Source organism: Arachis ipaensis, chromosome B9 (assembly GCF_059453495.1).
Source record: "Arachis ipaensis isolate K30076 ecotype BB chromosome B9, ASM5945349v1, whole genome shotgun sequence".
In the NCBI taxonomy this organism is placed as follows: Eukaryota; Viridiplantae; Streptophyta; class Magnoliopsida; order Fabales; family Fabaceae; genus Arachis; species Arachis ipaensis.
The window spans coordinates 140,411,044-140,431,464 of NC_142444.1; positions in this window are offsets into that span (position 1 = coordinate 140,411,044).

Genomic DNA, 20,421 nt, shown 5'->3' on the forward strand with positions numbered 1-20,421 from the left:
TGGCTCTCTACTCCTACTTTTATTATCTTATGTTTAATAATTATAGTTTTTTTCACACGCAAGTTACTCCGTTTCCGGAGCGTTGTGTTTTTCGTTTCACGATTTTGTTTTACCCATTTTTCCAAGGCTCCTAGTTTATTATATTCTTTCTACTATTATATGTATGTATTTTAATTTTAGAAGTCATAGCATCTCGCCACCTCTGTTTTACATCCTAGGTGTAAAGATGTATGTGGTAGGGTGTTATAGAATCAAAATCACTAAAAAAAGCAAAAAATAAAATCAAAATAATAGAACACAGAAACAAAAATTAGAATCAAATATCAACTCTCCAAATAACCAAAAATAAGATTATCAACCATATTACACACCAATATTTTCAACCACAATAACATCAACAAAATCAACTAACAATATAGGCAACAATATTTCAGCTAACATCAGCAAATTATCAACTAATAATATAGTTAATAATACTCAAATAAACTGCACTTATCTTCAACAGAGAAGCGATTGGACCAGACTGGCAGCATAGGAAGCACGGCTGAACCAAACTAGCAGAGGCAGAGCACGACGCGTAGGATGCAAAGGAGCAGAGCTGACAAAACGGTGACCACGAACAGTGACGACGACCACCACCACGAAGACGACCACGACAACGACCACACCACACGACGACAGTGCACACAACGGGTCGAAGACCACCAAAGACCACGACGCCGCCGCACATGACACAATGGACGGAGGAAACGATGATAGCAGAGGAGACAAAGACGAGGCGGACAGTTCACCGGAGGCTACGCCGGTACTTCTTCTTCCAGCAGGAGCTCCATTGTGCTTCAGTAGAGTAGACGGCGCAGAGATGAGAATTGAGTGAGGCGCAAAATGAGGGGGAGAGGACTTAAGATTTTTTTACTGCTTCACTTTATTACTTTTTACATTTTTGCTTTTCGTATCTTAATTTTTTTCCTTTTATATTTAATTATTGTTGTTTATATTTATAATTTAATTAAATTTTTTTAAGTTTCACAAATTAATTTTTAGTTAACATTAAAAATCTGATTATTAATAAAAATTATATATTAATTTTTTAAAAGAATATAAAATAATATTTATAATTTTTAAAAATTAATGAATATAAACAATATATAAAAAAATTTAATTTTTGAAACAAAATAAAATTATTCTGACTCTCAAAGTGTTTAATATTTTGAAAAAAAATTATTATAATATATACTTACATTTTGTGACAAACAAATAACTTATTACAAACAATGTTAAATTTTGTGACAAATTAATTTTTTTATTACAAAATGATTGGCGTTTTTGAAATAAAAAGATATTTTATTACAAAACAATTGAAATTTTTGAAACAGAAAGATATTCTGTTACAAAATATTTCGAATTTTTGTAACTTCTTTATTCTTTGTTACAATATTTTGTAACAAAACACCCGTCCGTTACTAAAACTAACATAATTTGTAACAAAAAAAAAGGTTGTTACAAAATATTAGGATATTTTGTAATAACTTGTAATGTTGTTACAAAACATTATTCTTCTGTAACAATCACTAATTATTATTACAAAAAATTATTTTTTTGTAACAATTTTAAATTTGATACAAAATTTTTGTTATAAATGTTCCATTTTCTTGTAGTAGTTATTAGAGATTGTAATGGGAGTTGGCAAAGAAAGTGTTTGGAAATGATTGAGAATAATAGTATTTTTCAAGAGGAGTTGTTTGCTATTTGGAGAGGATATCTCTTGGTTTGGGATGTGGATTAAAGAGATGTTATTTGTGAGACGGATTATGTAGAAGCGTTTAATCTTGTTACTAATCATCAAGATTATTTTGAGTTAATTAATCCGTTAGTGCTCAAAATAAGGGATATTATGCATTGAAATAGGCGTATTGGCTTTTCTTTGATTATGAAAAATGTAAATACGGTGGCAGACAATATGACAAAAATAGTGATAAAATTACAACTTTATCAAGTGAAGCTTTCTTTTTCTTAGAAAAAATTTAAAAATAATCGTAAACGAGATTATCCCTATTTAAGTGAAAGATTGATTTTTTTTATAACAAATCTATTTTTTAATTAATTAATTAAAGTTAATTTCATCCCAAGTTGGTTCCGCCGTTTTTAATTATGAACCTGTGATGAGGAATCCGAGGCGTGATGAAATTAGAGAAAGAAGAAAGCATCATATCGCCCCAGCCCCAACTACAAGTAGTCCAAACCCGCACAATCTAATAATTTAGGTCATCCATATTATTAGGAGTTTAGTCCTTAGTGATATAAGGAAACTCATAATTAAACTCATAATTATATAAAAAAAGTTTAAATAGTTTTTAATATTAACAAAATATATTATATTTTAACAAAATTCAATAGTATCAATCAAAGATAAAATTAAACTACATATATCTATACATAATTATATATATATTTAAATTTTTTTATTAAAACAAAAATAACTACATTCTCAAATGAATATTATGATCGAAATGTGTTAACACGTCGATTTTACTTTTACTTGCCTATCATGGTCACACGTGCATATAAGTTCCATCCCAAACCCAAATAATAATATAGAGAGTTTTTGGTAGAAAACATAGTTATACGGCTTCCTTAGTCTTTGGCCCGCTTAACTACTTTGAGAATTTTTCACATTTCATCATTAATTATTGCTTCCTTTCACTTTTTGTGTCCTTCTTTATATAGTGGTATTTAAGTGACTAGCTAGATCACATTAATGGCATGTGTGTACCGTGTAAGGAAAATAATTTATCTATCCAATAATTCAAGACTTTAACTTTTAAATAAAACAATTGAATTATTTACATATGAATAAAAAATCCCAATTTTAATTGAAGGTAATTAGAATTCTAATTATATGCATAACAATTAATATAAAATTTAAATCTAGTTTTAAAAACAACAAATATTAACTACCAAACCAATTACTTATATAAAATATATTTTAAAATATAAAATACATTAAAAATAAATTAAACATATACATTTATATACAAATATATAATGGCTGATTTTTAATGTGTATATAATATTTTTTGTTTTAAGATTAATATATAAACAAATCAAATTAAATCATAAATATAAATTTAAATCATGATAACAAACTTATCAACAATGTCTAAGAAGATTAGAATTGAAGACACAAAAAATTGAAGGTGAGGGGAGTAGTCCTTCAACTCTTGGTGGGAAAAATTTTTTTTTTTTGGTCATTATTAGACAATTATTAGTTCCTAATAAAATATACTTATAGTGGCGATAAACAAGAATATTATTTCAAAGAGGATCGTATATACTTGGTGAGTTCCGTGACTTGCAAGATACTAATTGCAACAATTTTCTTTACATATATAATTTGCCTTCTTTTTTTTTGTTTTTTTAATGAGGCAATCAAAACCTTATGTATCCTAAAGTTAAGTCTAAGACTAACTACTAATCACAAATCCGTACCTAACTTAGGGGTTTAGTTTTGACTTTATATTATCTATAGATCTGAATCGAGGTCACACGTGCACAGGATTACGAAGAATGTGATCATGCATGCATTGGTGGCTTTCCCAGAACCCTAGGATGATTATAATTTCGGTACAAAAACAAATTTACAACATTCATAGTCTTTACCTACCTAACTACCACTTTACAATTTGCAACGAAATTACTCTTTATCTTTTCTTAAAGATATGTTTATTTTTTGTTATCGATATCCGGATCTTCGACCCGACGGGTCGAATACTTAATTGTGGTGGGTGAGTCTTTCAGTGGGATTAGCTGCGTATACATTAAACTTAGCTTGAATTCGAGATCTGCTTAAGCGATTTCGAGTTGATTATCATTCGATCTAACTTCGTTGGTAAAAAAAATGTATGTTATTTCTTAACATATATAAGTGCATCATTATTGGCTTTTGTTTTTGTTGTTAGTTTAAATATTTTCTGTTTTTACTATTTAATCTCATCATCAATCATATGTTTTGAAAATATGTTTTTTTAGGTTGCGTTTGTTTTTTAGAAGAGGACAAGACAAGACACTGAGAATAAGACACAAAGGAGAGAGACACAAAATTTTGTGTTCTTGTATTCTATTTAGTGATAAACTAGAAGAAATTATAAAAATCTAATTTATTTTTAATTTTTTTATTTAAAAAAATTTAAGAAGAAAAATATAATTATAAAAAATATAATTATAAAAAATTAACAAAAATAATAAAAGAAAAAATAAAAAATAAGTTGCATCCCTTATTAGTGTCTCTGTATCTTTTCTGTCAAGATGGATATAAAATACACTAATTCAGTGTCTCTGGACACAATATCACTATTCATGTCTCATTTGTCAAACATAATTTTGTGTCACTATGTCCTTGTCTCAGTGTCCTGTCCTTGAAAACAAACACTGCCTTAATTACTTAGCTTCTACTTTGTGTCCAATTGTTTCGTGTAACCCCTTTTCATTTGTTAAACTATAATCTATATAGTGATCAATTTCAGTTGATTGTTTGACTAATTAAACTTCAATTTCTGAGTTAACAAGAAGGGATCCGAGAGCAAGCAACTTAGGTAGATATATATAAATTATATGGTCATTATATATTTGTTGACCAAATTATATTACACGATATAGAATCCAAAGCATTGTTTAATTTGCTTCATTCCATAATATGGTAGTAGTGAGGACAGATGACGGATCCAGATAGGTCATAAAGAGGCAGAGGGTGAAAATTTTCTTTTTTACAAACTAACTCGTTGAATTATTAGTCTTTCAAAAATTAAATCACATACCGCAAGAAACTATTAAATTATAAAAAAAATACTACATGTACATAAAATATCAATCATTAAACTATTTGTGTATAAATATATATTATTTTGTACACTTTAATTTTAATGTGATAAAGATGAAACTAATTTCAAAATATTTTTTAAGTGTTTCCTTAAACATGATGTACCAATACATACATTTGTTTTTGGGGTTAGGATTGGCTTGCTTGTCTTAGTACTTTTCTTTTATTGGTTTGATAATATGAGTCAGGTTTGTTTTCTGAATTATTATATAAATTCTAATTTAAGTTTAAAAGGAAATCGGATGAAAATATGCCAAATTAAAATTTGGATGGTTTATAATTATTTTGTATGATTACAACTTTATTTGGCGAGAGAAAAATAAATAAGAAAACATAATTCTGTTATATTTTATTGTTGAAAAATTTGTCAAAAACTATTAGATGATAATTTGATAAGGCTATGTGACTCATATAACTAATTAGTTGTACCTTTAAATTAGTAGAGTAGTAGAGTTGTTACGTAAGTTTGTTAGAGGGTACTAACTCATAGCACTAAGTTAGTTAGAAGAGTGTCAAATTAGTATGGTTTAATTTTTTAGTATCTACAAATATAGAACTAGTCAATTGCAAGTAAATGAGATTAACCATAATTATAATTCCATTTTTGAATCTCTCTCAAGTTCACTTTGCACTTTCACTCTTTTCTCATTCTCCGATTCAAATTCTGCAACATTATAGCAGATTTTATCATGGTGCGGTGAGCGTGAATGTACAAACAGTGACACCTTGGTGGATCTTCTCTATTACAAGGTAGAGAGATCGTGGAATTGAGAATCTGCAATTGTGTCTAACTTTAACAAATTAGCAGAAAGTATGGTTGATCCATAGCAAGGCCCATGTCAAAACATGAAAACTCAAGTTTTCCCAGCCTCAGATCTTCAAAATTTGGCTCAATTGATGAACCAGCTAGCGATGATGCAAGGGCAGATCCCTCAATCTGCGAAACCAAGCACGAATTTGATGCAAGATCGTGCATATTCGTACTACCTTCATCCGAGTGAAAATCCAGGTATTTCATTCACTCCAAATCCTCTAACTACACTGAATTACCACTCATGGTCCCGATCAGTTTGGATATCACTGAAGACAAAGAACAAGCTCAGTTTCATAGACGGATCTTTACCAAAATCCGAGAAATTTGATTGCACGTTTGAAGCTTGGAATAGATACAACACCTTTGTTCTGTTTTGGTCGCATGCTTTCTTAAGTAGTGAGATTTTGCAAAGTGTGATGTGGTGTAATGTGACATCAAAGTTGTGGAAAGATCTGTTGTGAAAAGATCTTAAGCACAGATTCTACGAAGGAAATTTGTTCAGAATCGTTGAATTGGAAGAACAAATGTACTCAGCAAGACAAGGATATTTGTCAATCACTTCATTCTTTACAAAGATGAAGGGACTATGGGAAGAATCAGAAAAATTTCAAATGATTCCATCATTCAATTGTATAGGAATATGCACGTGTGGATTAGAGATTGTTAGAGGATACAAAAAACAGTCACAGGTGGTTAGGTTCTTGAGAGGCTTGAATGAAGAATTTGAAAACGTGAGATCACAAATAATCTTTATAAGACCACACCCTAATGTCAATACTATTTTTTTATTATTATTGCAACAAGAAAGGCAAATGTATGTCAAGTTCAAATCATCTAAAACGCAAGATGTTGGTGAATGCTTTAATTGACAGCAACTTTAATACTAATAAAGGCAACATGAGCGTTCGAGGAAGAGGGAGAGGGCGTGGAGGTAGAGGCCGTGGCTTAGGAGGAAAAAGAATGATCAAGAAGTGCTCTCATTGTGGCAAAACTGGCCACTTGGTTCACACATGCTATCACAAGCATGGTTTTTCTCCGCATTACCAGCAAGATTCAAGCTCAAGAACCATAAATCATGTCACTACTGATGATAAAATTGAGAAAATTAGTAACTCTATTTCAAGAAAGAATAGTAACAGTTTAAGTTCTTTATTTTTCAAAGAGCAAAAATAAACTCTCATTGCATTATTCCAGGATTGTGAAGAGGATCTTGTTCATAACTCAGAACTGGCAATTGAGGCACATGTCCCATCCCTAGGTATATACCACATTCTTTCCTTCGCCAAACATAAATTGAAACTAAATGATTGGATTTTGGACAGTGGTGCTACTGTCCATGTCTCTTTTTCATTAAAATTTTTCAAAAATTATTATAAGATAAATCCAATTATATTTCAATTACCAGATGGTTCAAAGATTGTTTCCACCATTTGTGGAACAGTCTCTTTTCCAAATAATATAAACCTCATAAATGTTTTTTATGCTCCATCCTTTTCTTTCAATATAATTTCAATTTCCAAAGCCACAAAACACTTACCATATAAATTCTTGTTTGACGAGTTGCATTGTGAGATATAGGATCGGAAGAACTTGAAGATGATTGGCATTGATGAAGCCAAGGCTGAATTCTATACACTGGAATTCAAAACTCACACTGATTTGAATTTGCATTTCTTCACCAATAAATTTGTACTTGCACTCACAGCAGCACTTACAGCAGATTCTACTTTTAGAGATATTTGGGACACATCTCTTCTAAGAGATTAGACATAATAAAAAAAGCTTATGATTTTTCTATTTATGATAATGAAAACATTCCTTGTGCACCTTGTGATTTTGCAAAACAGAAACGTATTCCTTTTCCTACAAGTATTAATAAATCTGAAAATTGTTTTGATTTGATGCATGTTGACATTTGGGGACTTTTAGCAATTCAATCTATCAAAGGTAGGGCTGGAAGTGAGCCGAGCTGAGCCGAGCTAGGCCAAGCTCAAGCTCGGCTCACGAAAATTGAGCTTGGCTCACGGCTCGCCTCATTAACAATCGAGCTTATTTCTTAAGCTCAAGCTCGGCTCACCAAAAGCTCACGAGCTGGCTCGAGCTTACGAGCTGGCTCAAATAAGAGAAACATAGATACATAATCTATAATTTTATATCAATAAATTATAACTTATATATTTTTAAAAATATTTGAAAAGATCAATTTTATATATTGTTTATCTATCAATAAATTATAAATTTTTTATTTATGTCCTATATTAAAATTATATGTAAAAAATAAATATAAATATTAAATAATTAAGATTGTTATATATATATATATATATATATATATATATATATATATATATATATATATATATATATATATATAATCGAGCCAGCTCACGAGCTAATGAGCTGAGCTTATCCAAGCTCAAGCTCGACTCATTTAATTTATGAGCTCAATTTCAGGCTCAAGCTTGGCTCACCAGCTCACGAGCTTAGCTTATCGAGCTGTTAACGAGTCGAGCTCGAGCTGGCTCATGAGCTGGCTTGACTCACTTCCAGCCCTAATCAAAGGCCATAAATATTTTCTTACTATAATAGCTGATTATAGTAAATTTACTTGGGCTTATTTTATGAAAATCAAAGGAGAAATTTCTGATTTGCTTCGAAATTTTATCACAATGATTGAAACTCAATTTCAAAAGAAAGTGAAATGCATAAGATCAGATAATGGTAAAGAGTTTATCATGTATGATTTTTATAACTCAAAATGTATTTTACATCAAACCACCTGTGTGAAATTTCCGCAACAAAATGGTATAGTAGAGAGGAAGCATCAAAATATCTTAAACATGACAAGAGCTTTTCTATTTAAAAGTAATGTTCCTAAAAAATTTTGGCATTTAACTACTGCTCATGCCATTCATGTCATTAATAGAATTCCTAACTCCTCTCTGAATTTAAAAGGCCCTATCAAGTCATGTTTAATAAACTCCCTTGCATCAAATATTTTAAAATTTTTAGTTCTTTGGAATTTGCTTCGACTTTAGTTGCTAACTGAACCAAATTAGAAAAGAGAGCCAAACAAGCTGTATTTTTGGGTTTTAAGTTTGGCACTAAAAGGTATCTTCTTATGGATTTGCAAACTAATGAACTTTTTTTTATCACGAAATATCATTTTCTATGAAAGAAATTTCCTTTTCACACTAAAGATGCCCCTGACTCTTCATTCACTAACAATTCATCTACTAATAATGCTCAAATTTCAAATAATCGTGCTTTATTCTTTGACGACACATTCATATCAGCATATACACCCATTATGCCTATTACAAATAATACACCACCTCATATTACAGAATCTGCTATTAGCACACCAAATCATGTTTCACATACACCTCACTCACAATCACATCTTACCACCTCATACACACCTCATGATACACACACTAATCATACTCAAACTCTCGTTCCTCCCTCTTCTCATACATCCATTGTCTCACCAACTTCAGCTCCTAGGAGATCATGTAGGCCAGGATTAGAAAATCACCAGCATATTTGTCTGATTTCTAATATTTTTAAACTAGTACAACAACTCAGAATGAATCTCAATCATCTTTCAAGACAAGATATCCACTCTCTCAATACATGTCCTATGATAATTTCTCACCTGCACTCCAAAATTCTTTCTTTAGCTATTGATTCTATCATTGTACCTCAAAGTTATGAACAAGCAATTCAACATGATTGTTGGAAAGAGACAATCAGATCAGAACTCAATGCTCTTGAAGCAAATAAAACTTGGACTGTTACATCCTTACCTAAAGAAAAGAGAGCAGTGTGGTGCAAATGGGTTTTTAAAACCAAACTCAAAGCAAATGGGACAGTGAAAAGACACAAAGCAAGGCTCATTGCAAAAGGCTATACTCAAATCCCTAGATTTGATTTCTTTGACACATCAGTCCTGTGGTAAAAATGTATACTCTTCAAGTTTTGTTGGCACTTGCAGCGTTTAAGGGTTGGTTTCTCCACCAATTTAATGTCAACACTGCCTTTTTACATGGTGATCTCCCTGAGACAGTTTATATAAAGGTTCCTCCAGGTTTATCAACTCCCCCAGCAATATTTGTAAGCTTGAAAGATCTCTTTATGGGCTCAAACAAGCTAGTCGTCAATGGAACCGCAAATTATGCTTAGTTCTCAAAACTTCAGGGTACATTCAATCCAATGTAGATACATCCCTCTTTACCAAAGGCACCAGAGATGACTTTACTTGCATTCTTGTGTATGTGGATGATATGATTTTATCTGAAAATAACATGAATAATCGGATGAAAAAGGTGTTGGATGATACATTCAACATCAAGGACATAGGTAAACTTAAGTACTTTTTGGGTTTTAAAATTGCACGGAGCAAAGAAGGAATTGTCATGAATCAGTAGAAATATGCTATTGATCTCCTCCATGAATTTGGAATGAAAAATGCCAAGCCTGCAACTACGCCAATAAACTACACAACTCCACTGTCCAAATCTTCAGGCACAACATTAATTGACTTGACTCCTTAGTGCAGGCTTGTTGGGAGGCTGCTGTACCTCACAAATACAAGACCAGACATTTCATTCGCCATCAACAAGTTGAGCCAGTACTTGGACTGCGCTATAACAGATTATTTCAAAGTAGCCCTGCACATCTTAAGATATATAAAGCGTGCACCAGCCAGTGGAATAAAGTTCTCTGCCGCCTCATCAGATTTGTCGCTCACAGGATACTCATATTCAAACTGGGGGACATGTCCAGACACAAAGGAGATCCGTCTTTGGATTTTGTTTCTTTTTGGGTTCATCTCTTGTGTCATGGAAAAGTAGGAAGCAAACTACAATTGCTAGATCATTAGCGAAAGTGGAGTATAGAGCTATGGCTTTGGCAACATGTGAGGGAAGGTGGCTAAGCTACATACTTTGAGACTTTCATACCCCACTGAGCAAACTGATCACTATTTACTGTGATAACCAGTCTGCAATGCATATAGCCGCCAACCCTGTATTTCACGAAAGAACGAAGCATACCGTCATACAGTGAGAGATAGAGTACAAGATGGTTCACTAATATTACTGCCAATCCGGTGGAGAGCAGATAGCAGACGTGCTCACAAAGAGCTTAGCTCTAGGACGATTTGAATTGTTCTATCGCAAGCTTGGATTGGTTGATATATGCACTCCAAGCTTCAGGGAGGCTGTTGGATGATAAGGCTATGCAGCTCATAGAGCTAATTAGTTATATCTTCAATTTAGTAGAGTTGTTACGTAAGTTTGTTAGAGTCTGAAGTTTGTTAGAGGCTGCCAACTCATAACATTAAGTTAGTTAGAAGAGTGCTAAATTAGTGTGGTTTAGTTTTTCTGGTATCTACAAATACAGAACTAGTCATTTGCAAGTAAATGAGATTAACCATAATCACAATTCCATTTTTGAATATCTCTCAAGTTCACTCTACACTTTTACTCTTTTCTCATTCTCCGATTCAAATTCTGCAGCATTATTTTGACTAATAATTTTGACTAATAATTTTGTAAGAAAATTTCGGAAAAAAAAAATTTGTCGATAAAATGAACAATTATTATTGAAAGAAAATCCATCAAAAACTTTGATGATTTTGATCAATTTTATAAGTTAACTGTCGAAAAAATTCGTCGATAACATTGATCAATGATCACAACCAAAGAAAAATCCATTAGTAACTTTATGAAATAACATTCATAAAAAAAGTTGATTATTTTGGCCAAATCTGACAGCCAATTACTAAAGAAAAATCTATAAGTAAAGGAATAACATACCCACAGAAAGAAAAATTCATTAGCATAACATTTTTTATGAGGTTTTTATCCGAATGATATTCGTCGGTAGTAACAACAAAATTTGTTAATAATATACTATTTTTTAGTAATAATTTTAAAGACTAATTTGAGTGTTTTTTGTTTTTATGAAAATCTAAATTTACAACTTTTTTATGGAAAATTTTAGCAGCTTCAACTACTTTGCAAAAAATATAATTTTGTCATTATGTCATTTTATCTATATTAACCCTGAACTTTAAAATAATTTTTATTACTGAAATTGATCCATTACCCAAACCGATTATACCTATAACAATAACTGAACTCACAGAAAATGAGATAAACTACGTAGCGAGATTCTCTCTCCAATGGAACAATCCATGAAAAGTCGAAAACAGTTACCGCACAATTAGAAAAACAAACCCCAAACAAATTTGAAGAAAACAAATGACTACTTACAAATCAACTTACTTTATAAATACAAGTGACTCACTAAATTACAGGTACGTTATTTATTCTGAATATCATTTCTATTACTTTACACTTTTATTGACTTGAACGTTGGAGTACCTTTGCAGATGCATATCGCCACTGTTCCTTGAAGAACTGACGTATATTTCGTTTTGTTCAAAGATAAGGCTAATTCAAACACTGGATAAGACGAACTATTAAACTACTCTTTCACCTTAATCTATGACAATAATAAAGAAGTCTCGTGACCCACAAATTCAACCCAACAGAATACATAAATTCAATTACAATTTTAGTTTTTATTATCTTATCCTATCTTTTCTTTATTTTATCTTTAATTATTCTTATTTTATCTTTATTTGCTTTTATCTTTTATAGGATAATGTTCTATATATTTAGTTTTACCTTCATAGTTTACAATTCAATTCAATCAATCAAAAAATACAAAATATAATATTCTTCCTCTCTTTTTTTATTCTTTCACAATTTTATTACGAACCATATCTCAAAACCAGATATCTACATAGAAACAAAAATAAAAATGAATATAGAACTATTTCGTAATGATTTTTTTCCCAAAATCTTAATTTTCTGCCTATAGAAAGTGAAGATATATGTTATTGATGAATAGTTTCTTTTTGTCCAGCGTTATGATAATCACTGGTCACTACTCATTAGCTTTTGTTTTTTCAATGAACTTATTCGTTGACACTATATATATTGTATTACAATTCTTTGAATAAGATTTTGTCAGAACGAACTATATATGCCACTCGATCTCTTTTATATCGTATGTAGTGGTCTCAAATAATAATGGACCCAAACACACTTTCAAAATTTTACATAAAATTATAACATTATTTTTAATTGTAAATTTTTTTAATGAAATTAATTATTAGAATTAATTTTGGCTTACGTAATATCGAATATCGAATGATTTTAAAAGTTAAATCAATATTTAACTTGATCATGGTATTATGAAATATAATTCTCATTCTTCCTAGAGCAATTAAGCCATGTTTACAATAATAATTATACCTCGTCACTTAACCTAATTATTTTCCGTTAATAACATGCCTCTAGTGGGTATATTTTAATTCAATAATATTAAGAAGATAAAAAAATAACTCAATTTTATTTTATTTAATATTTATTAATTCTAGCAACAATTAATAAATATTAGATAATACAAGTTTAATTTTAATTATATTTAGTTAAATTTTTTGTTACTAAACATTTTTGTTTTAATTTTACTACATGTTATAATGAATATATGATATAGTTAATCAAACATTAACATACAAGAAATAGGTAAATAATAATAAAAAAGTACAACTTTAATAGTGATGATGACAAATGCATGCATGCCGTAACAATTGTTTGTTTCTAATTCTAATGGTGCCAAGAGACACTATATATATATCCATCTGATTTTCTACATATATTGACTGGCAGTTAGGAATGTAGCTATATATATATATATATATATATATATAACAAATTAAATTATATATAGTAGTATATATATATATATATCATCATTTTGTCACCACTTTTTCATATATGATTTTCAGACCAATAATGTTAGGTAGATGCTGTCGTGCATATACATATATTATGTGTATCCTTTCAAGACATATATTGAGGTACATAAAGAACAAAGCTTTATTTATAGAATTACAGTGCCATTTTTGCAACTACTACTGCTACTATCATTTTTTGTCTACAACATTCACCTGCACCTTTCATCCCTCTTCTGTGTTACACCTCACTCCATTAATAATTCATAATAAAATTGGATATATCATACTGCTTTTGAAATGAAAAATACACTCATCCAAAATCGAAATATTAGTGTACTTCTTTTTGAGATGCATGTACACTAAAATCTTATACTATTTTTTCAATTTTATTTTAAAATACTTACTAAACAATATTGATTACAATGACTAATGTATACTATGTTAATATTGTTATTTAATTATGACATAATTGTATTAATAAAATTAATGTTTATAATTCACATGTGAGGATCACAATATCATAATTGCGATCACAACCATAATTTAAACCCAAACACATAAAACTTTAATTTACTTGGAATCCTCAATAATATACATATTGGATGTTAAATATTATAGTTCTAATTTCAGGAATTTGAAACACCAACAAATAAAAAGATAATTAGTTTTTATTATTATATAAATTTATCATGATACCATTTTTTTTAATTTAAATTGATAGAAAAAAATATATAAATAATTATATCTTTAATAAAACTAAGTCATTGAAAGATAATATTTATGTAAAAATTTAATACTCGAAAATACTTATTCTATCTAATAATCTCTTTCAAGGTCACATGTGATGAATTTATTATTGTCAAGAAAATTAGATAATAATGTGAGCCATTCAAATTGTATATATATATATATATATATATATATTCTGTTAGTCTTTATAATTTTATCAAATTTTTAATTAGGTTTTTATATTTTTTTTAGTTAGGTCCCTACACGTTTTTAATTTTGTAATTAGGTCTTTTTTATATCAAAAATATTAAAATTAATGAAATATTTTTCCCAAAAAAATATGTGGTCAAAGATTTAGGTTCTTAAAAACAGAATATATTTTACATCAGAAATGATCTAATTATAAAATTAAAAATAGTATAGAGATTCAATTAAAAAAGAAAAATATAGAGACCTTATTGAAATTTTAATAAAATTATAGAGAGCGACAAAATAATTAAAATATATATATTAATATTAGTTAGATCTTAACTATAAAAATGATCAAATTACAAAGAATCGTATACCATTATCTAATTAATTTTATCGTGTATATAAATGATCATGTCCTAAGTCCAATATTACGTGCTCACATCTAAAATCTAAATTAAATCACTTATATTATGCTATTTTGAGAAAAATAAAAATCGAAAATTAACAAAAGCTGGCCCTAAAAAATTGTAACATAAGAAGTACAATGCATGGAAGATTAAGCATTTTGTTGTAAAGAGGATCATAAGATCAGAGAAGAAGGCAGAATCTAGAAGCTTATCATCATCATGGATCAGATGCATTAATTTCCACACAACTCATGATGAGTACGGTGGCTCATCAATAACAGTAACAAAGAAAAATAATAATATTGCTATCTTCATATATGCATACTTGCTTGTAGGACCACTTTATCCTTAGCTTCTTTTTCAATCATAATATAGAGCCAATTTTTTCTTTGAAGCTTTTTCCGACAACTAAAATTTAATTGAAAGATCGATATGGATAAAAGTTTCAAGAAGCTGAGTTAATAATATCTTTTCAAAAATCTTTTTTTTTTTTTAAAGTTAAAATTATTGACCTTTTAAGCTACATCACAAAAGTGTACTTACTTCTTTGTTTTTACCTTCTTCTTTTTTTTCCTAACAAAAACCCTGCATATGTTTGTAATTCATTCTATAAGGATCTTGTTTCTAAAGATACCAAGAAGGTAGCTATTATATTTGGGTCTTTGGATATACTATTTCTATGGAGTTTATAATAAAGTGCGAGGTAATCTTATTTTTTGAGTCGGAATAAGATTGAGTTATTAGAATGGAGTGATTCTTATAAATTATTTTTTTTAATTTAAATTGATAAAAAAAGACATAAATTATTATATTTTTAATACATTTTCTTGTTTAAAAATCTCAATTTAAATTTGCATAATTTTTTTATACACCTTCTTTTTATTTTTATTTGTTTTATACTAAATTTTAATATCTTATCATAAAATTATTTAAAAAAAATATTAAACCGACAGAAAATACATACAAATAGTTATGTCTCTGATAGTAACATAATGTATCAAAACTTATTCAATCTATCCAATATGATTGATGCAATAATTCCTCAAAAAAAATACATATTCAGCACACAAAAAAAAAAAACATGGATTTGGTCATCATGGATAGAAAACTGAACTTATCCAAACATCTCATTGCTCATCATGTCACAGATTTGAGTCAGTTGTGTATTGAAAGAGATCTTTATAAATATTATACAGATTTGAATGACTTTTGTGATAAAATCTTCCTAACTACTGATCTGATTTAATTGAAGATATAGGTAGCTAGGGACAAAAATTACACACTTATTATTGTTGTGTTATGATCTTAGTTCAAGATGGTATAAAGAAGACTCAATATTTCACCATTAAAAATGAAATCAGTATATAGTTGAGGGAAATTATTAAGACTCAGAACCATATCAATTCTGAAATTTATTGAATGGACATTATTATTATACACCTTATATTATTGTAAGAATTTAATTTTCATGTACTGTAAGTGTGTAAAGTAGTTTTATACGTGTATCTAATTAGGTAACGTCACATCAATAAAAATAACTACCTTTTACATTAATTACGTAAATATTCATAAAAAAACGAATGTAATTGCATAATTGTATAAAACATTTTCACTGTTAGTGTATCAAAATTAAACTATTATTGAAATTGGTACATGTCTGATGATGACTTTAATTTTGGGAAGGAGCTTCCTAATTAATTGCAGAGACTTATGACGATTAATTTAAGATATTTATTATATATAAATGAAACCCCTTCCGTAATTAGAGTAATTAATTCTATTATAGTTGCAGTTGATGTACATGTTAATAATAACAATAGTGAAACATATTAAACCTAAGTAATGGAGTTGTTGATGTATAGATAACAATTAAATAAAAAATGCATCACATACATACACTAGTAGTTGAAGGAAATTATAGGAATGAGTACAACTATTACAGTTGCATCAACCATGCATCATGTAGCTAATAATTAAACCTAAAACATTAAAAAAATATTGGACAGTATGTAGTAGTTGTGTTGCTGATGATTATATATATATATATATATATATATATATATTCAATAATTAATTAAATAAGACATAAATCGTCATAGATAGTTGTAGGGATATAAAGAAAATATTTTTGAAAATGATACTTTAATCTCTTCTTCAAAGTTGGGTCAGAATTCACGCGGTGTTATGGATGAAACTTGTTAGATATCTAACAGATATGTCAGTGATAAAGGGAGAGATATTATCTTGTTTTTTTATTTTTTCTTTCCTTCTTAATTTAAGTTTTGAAGTCTAACCCATATACTGTCAACTTATTTATGTCATTGTTATCTAGATATACTGTGTTGTTAATTAAGTTTCTTTTTTACTTATTTTAGAATTTAAAACAATAACATTATTATGTTCCAAAAATTTTTAGTTTGTATCAAATATATTTTTGATAACTAATTTTTTAAAAAATTTAGGATCAATTTAACAATAATTTTATAAGAATAACTATTAACACAAATAAATTAGAGATAGTTACGTTGTCATGTATTATTATTAGATTAGTTTTAAATTTTTTAAAAATTTAGTTGTCAGAAGTATATTTGATACAAATAAAAAAATTTTGAGACAAAATTGAAACAAAACAAAATTTAAAGATATTTTTGAAATATTTGACAAATTTCAAAAATAAAAAATATACTTTATTTTTAATTAATTATATATTTAGATTAATTTTAAATTAACAAAACAAAGAAAATACATATTAATTTTTAAGAAATATTATATTAAAATAGTATTTATTATAAAATATAAAGGATTTATGCCTACTAAGATTAAACTTTAAATGTTGATTAGCAAATGTTGTTAACCATCTTTGATATATATAAAGCGCAACAAAATATATAGTAATAGTATAGAAAAAAAAGATTAACTTGAATTATATCAATTTTTACGAAGGGCAACGCGATCGTTATAAAAAAGATACTTTAATGTTGAATTATTTTATTTTAAGATAATATGAATTATTTGTTAAAAATTCAGTCAAATAATAACATAAATTGATTTTGTAGAGAATTTTATTTATAATGTGGGAGGTTTTAAATCGTTATAAACTATTAACAAATTTATTTTTAAAAAATTCCTTTACTTGTGATGTTTAAGTGGAGAAAACGGCCATTGTTGGAAGTGGTGTCGCAAGAATAAAAAAATAATTACAGTACAAAAACTTTTCAAAAAAAATAATGTCGAACAAAATATGAGAGAAAAGAATTATAGTGATATTGATAGTATTGGTATTAGTAGTGTTGATGATAATAGAAGAAATATTAATAATAATAAAATATGATTGTACAATAAAAATATAATTGAGGTAGAAGTTATAATGACGATAATGAATGAAGATGTCTATAATAGTATTGGTGATAGTAATAATTGGTCTTATTATTAAAAAAAATTTGTAAGAGTTTACAACTTTTCAAAATCAATACCATTAATTACTATTTGACCATTTTTTAACAAAGGGTTTGTATTGTATTAAAATTCAAAAAAAAAATTAAAGGTTCAAAATGTTGATCTTTTTATAAAAAGTCGCATTGTCTTTCGTGAAGATAGACAAAAATCAAATTGAGTTTTTAATCTTTAAAATAAAAAAATTGAAAAACTTATATAGTAAAAATTTATTATTAAATTTATAATTTTCATCGTATATAAATTCTATTGTTTTAATTTTAAAAACAATTAAATATTTATTTTCTCACATTATCAATCTTTTCACCTTAAAAAAATTTAATCCACTTGCAAGTATATTCTGTTGAACCTTCCTTCTCATGAAATCAAAGAATTTCTCTCATTTAATTATTTTTCCCCATCTTATTTTCCTTTTTAGGATGAAAAAAAACTGTATACGGCTAAAGAAGCAACTGAAAGAAGATAAGCATGATGACACAAATGAAGTGAAAAGTGAGAAGATTAGCCAAGTAGTGTTGATGCATGTGAGATGTGACAATAAAGGAAGCCTTCAAATATAATCTAACTTGGAGATTCAAAATTGTTTCACTTCAAAAAGCTTTAAGACAACAAAAACATTGTTTGACAACAGTAAAATGATTATTATCTTATGTAGGAATTTAAGACTACTCATGAATACACCATATGGCTTCTTCTCCAGCTGTATATTATTCCAACAACTACAAAAATATTATTTGAAATTATTTTGAATTTGCATTTATATATGCCTTTAATTAATTTAATTTATAGTTCGGCAGACATATATGGGCAATAAAGCTGGCCAATGAAGATGATATATGATGAACCTAGCTAAATCATCATCATACTATTTTGTTTCCTAGCTATATGAAAGAATAAATTACATCGGTGATGTTGCTACCACACAAATTATTCACCCAAAAGAAAAAATTGATTTGAAATCTATAGTCATTATCCATGTAATAATAATGGTCTCTTATGATCAAATTAGATTGGTCGATTGATCAGTTTATTTGTCTGTTTAAGTAAGTGTTAGGAGTTTAAATCTCATATTATGCCTATAATAATTTATTGACTTATGCCTGACTTTTAAATAGAACTTAGATTTACGATAAATTAATACTTAATTTATCTATTAATTTATCGAATTAGAAAATACGGTGCGCTAAAAAATAATGGCCTCTTATTATTGCACTAGGTGTTTTTTCTCTCGTGATTAAATTGATTATTTGAGCCCTATATATAAACACAAACAAACAAAAATTGATTATTTGAAAGAAAATGTTTCTTGGCCGAGTATATCGCACCATTCAACACGCATTTGTCTAATTCCTAAATCAACATGCCGTATTGGTTCAGAAATAATGTGATCATGTTTGTTTTTGGATAAATAAGGAAACAATAGAAAAACTAATAGTCAGCTAACATGTTTTATATCATTGGTTTTGAAGGGTGATCTTAATTATTTAATTGGGAGTAAACACTCAAATGGAAGATTATCATTTGTAAGTGAATAACCCCATTTAGTTTATAGATATAAATTATGAGTACAATATAATACTTAGTCAAGCTAAACAATGTTGCCGGCCAAATAATTTAATCTAAAATTTTATCAATAATTTAAAAATATATTGCTCCATAATTTCATATAAAATACCCTCTTATTTTAACTTTAATTTGACATACTAAGCCAGTTTGGCTAAACTTCTTAAATAAGTTCTTTTAAAAAATGAGCTTAAAATATAAGAATTTTTATTAATATTAACTTTTAAATAAGTTATTTTGAGTTTGGAAAGTTATTATGGAAGTCATTGTTTTAAAGTTGTGCATTAATTAAGAGTGATAAAATAGCTTTTGAAAATAGGAGAAGTCACATTTTTTAACTTCTTCAAAAGCTCTTAAATAACTTTTTGAAAAGTTAAAAGTTTATCTAAAAAATTGTACCAAACACATTAATGTAACTTTCTATAAGTCAAAAGTAAAAAAAAGTAACTTTTTGGTGTTTCCAAACGGCCCTAAGTATTATATCATCTAATTATTATACATTTAGGAGTCCTTAAAAAATTATGCCCGAGTCAATTTAGTAACAAAAAGATTTGATGTTTTAATTGGATCA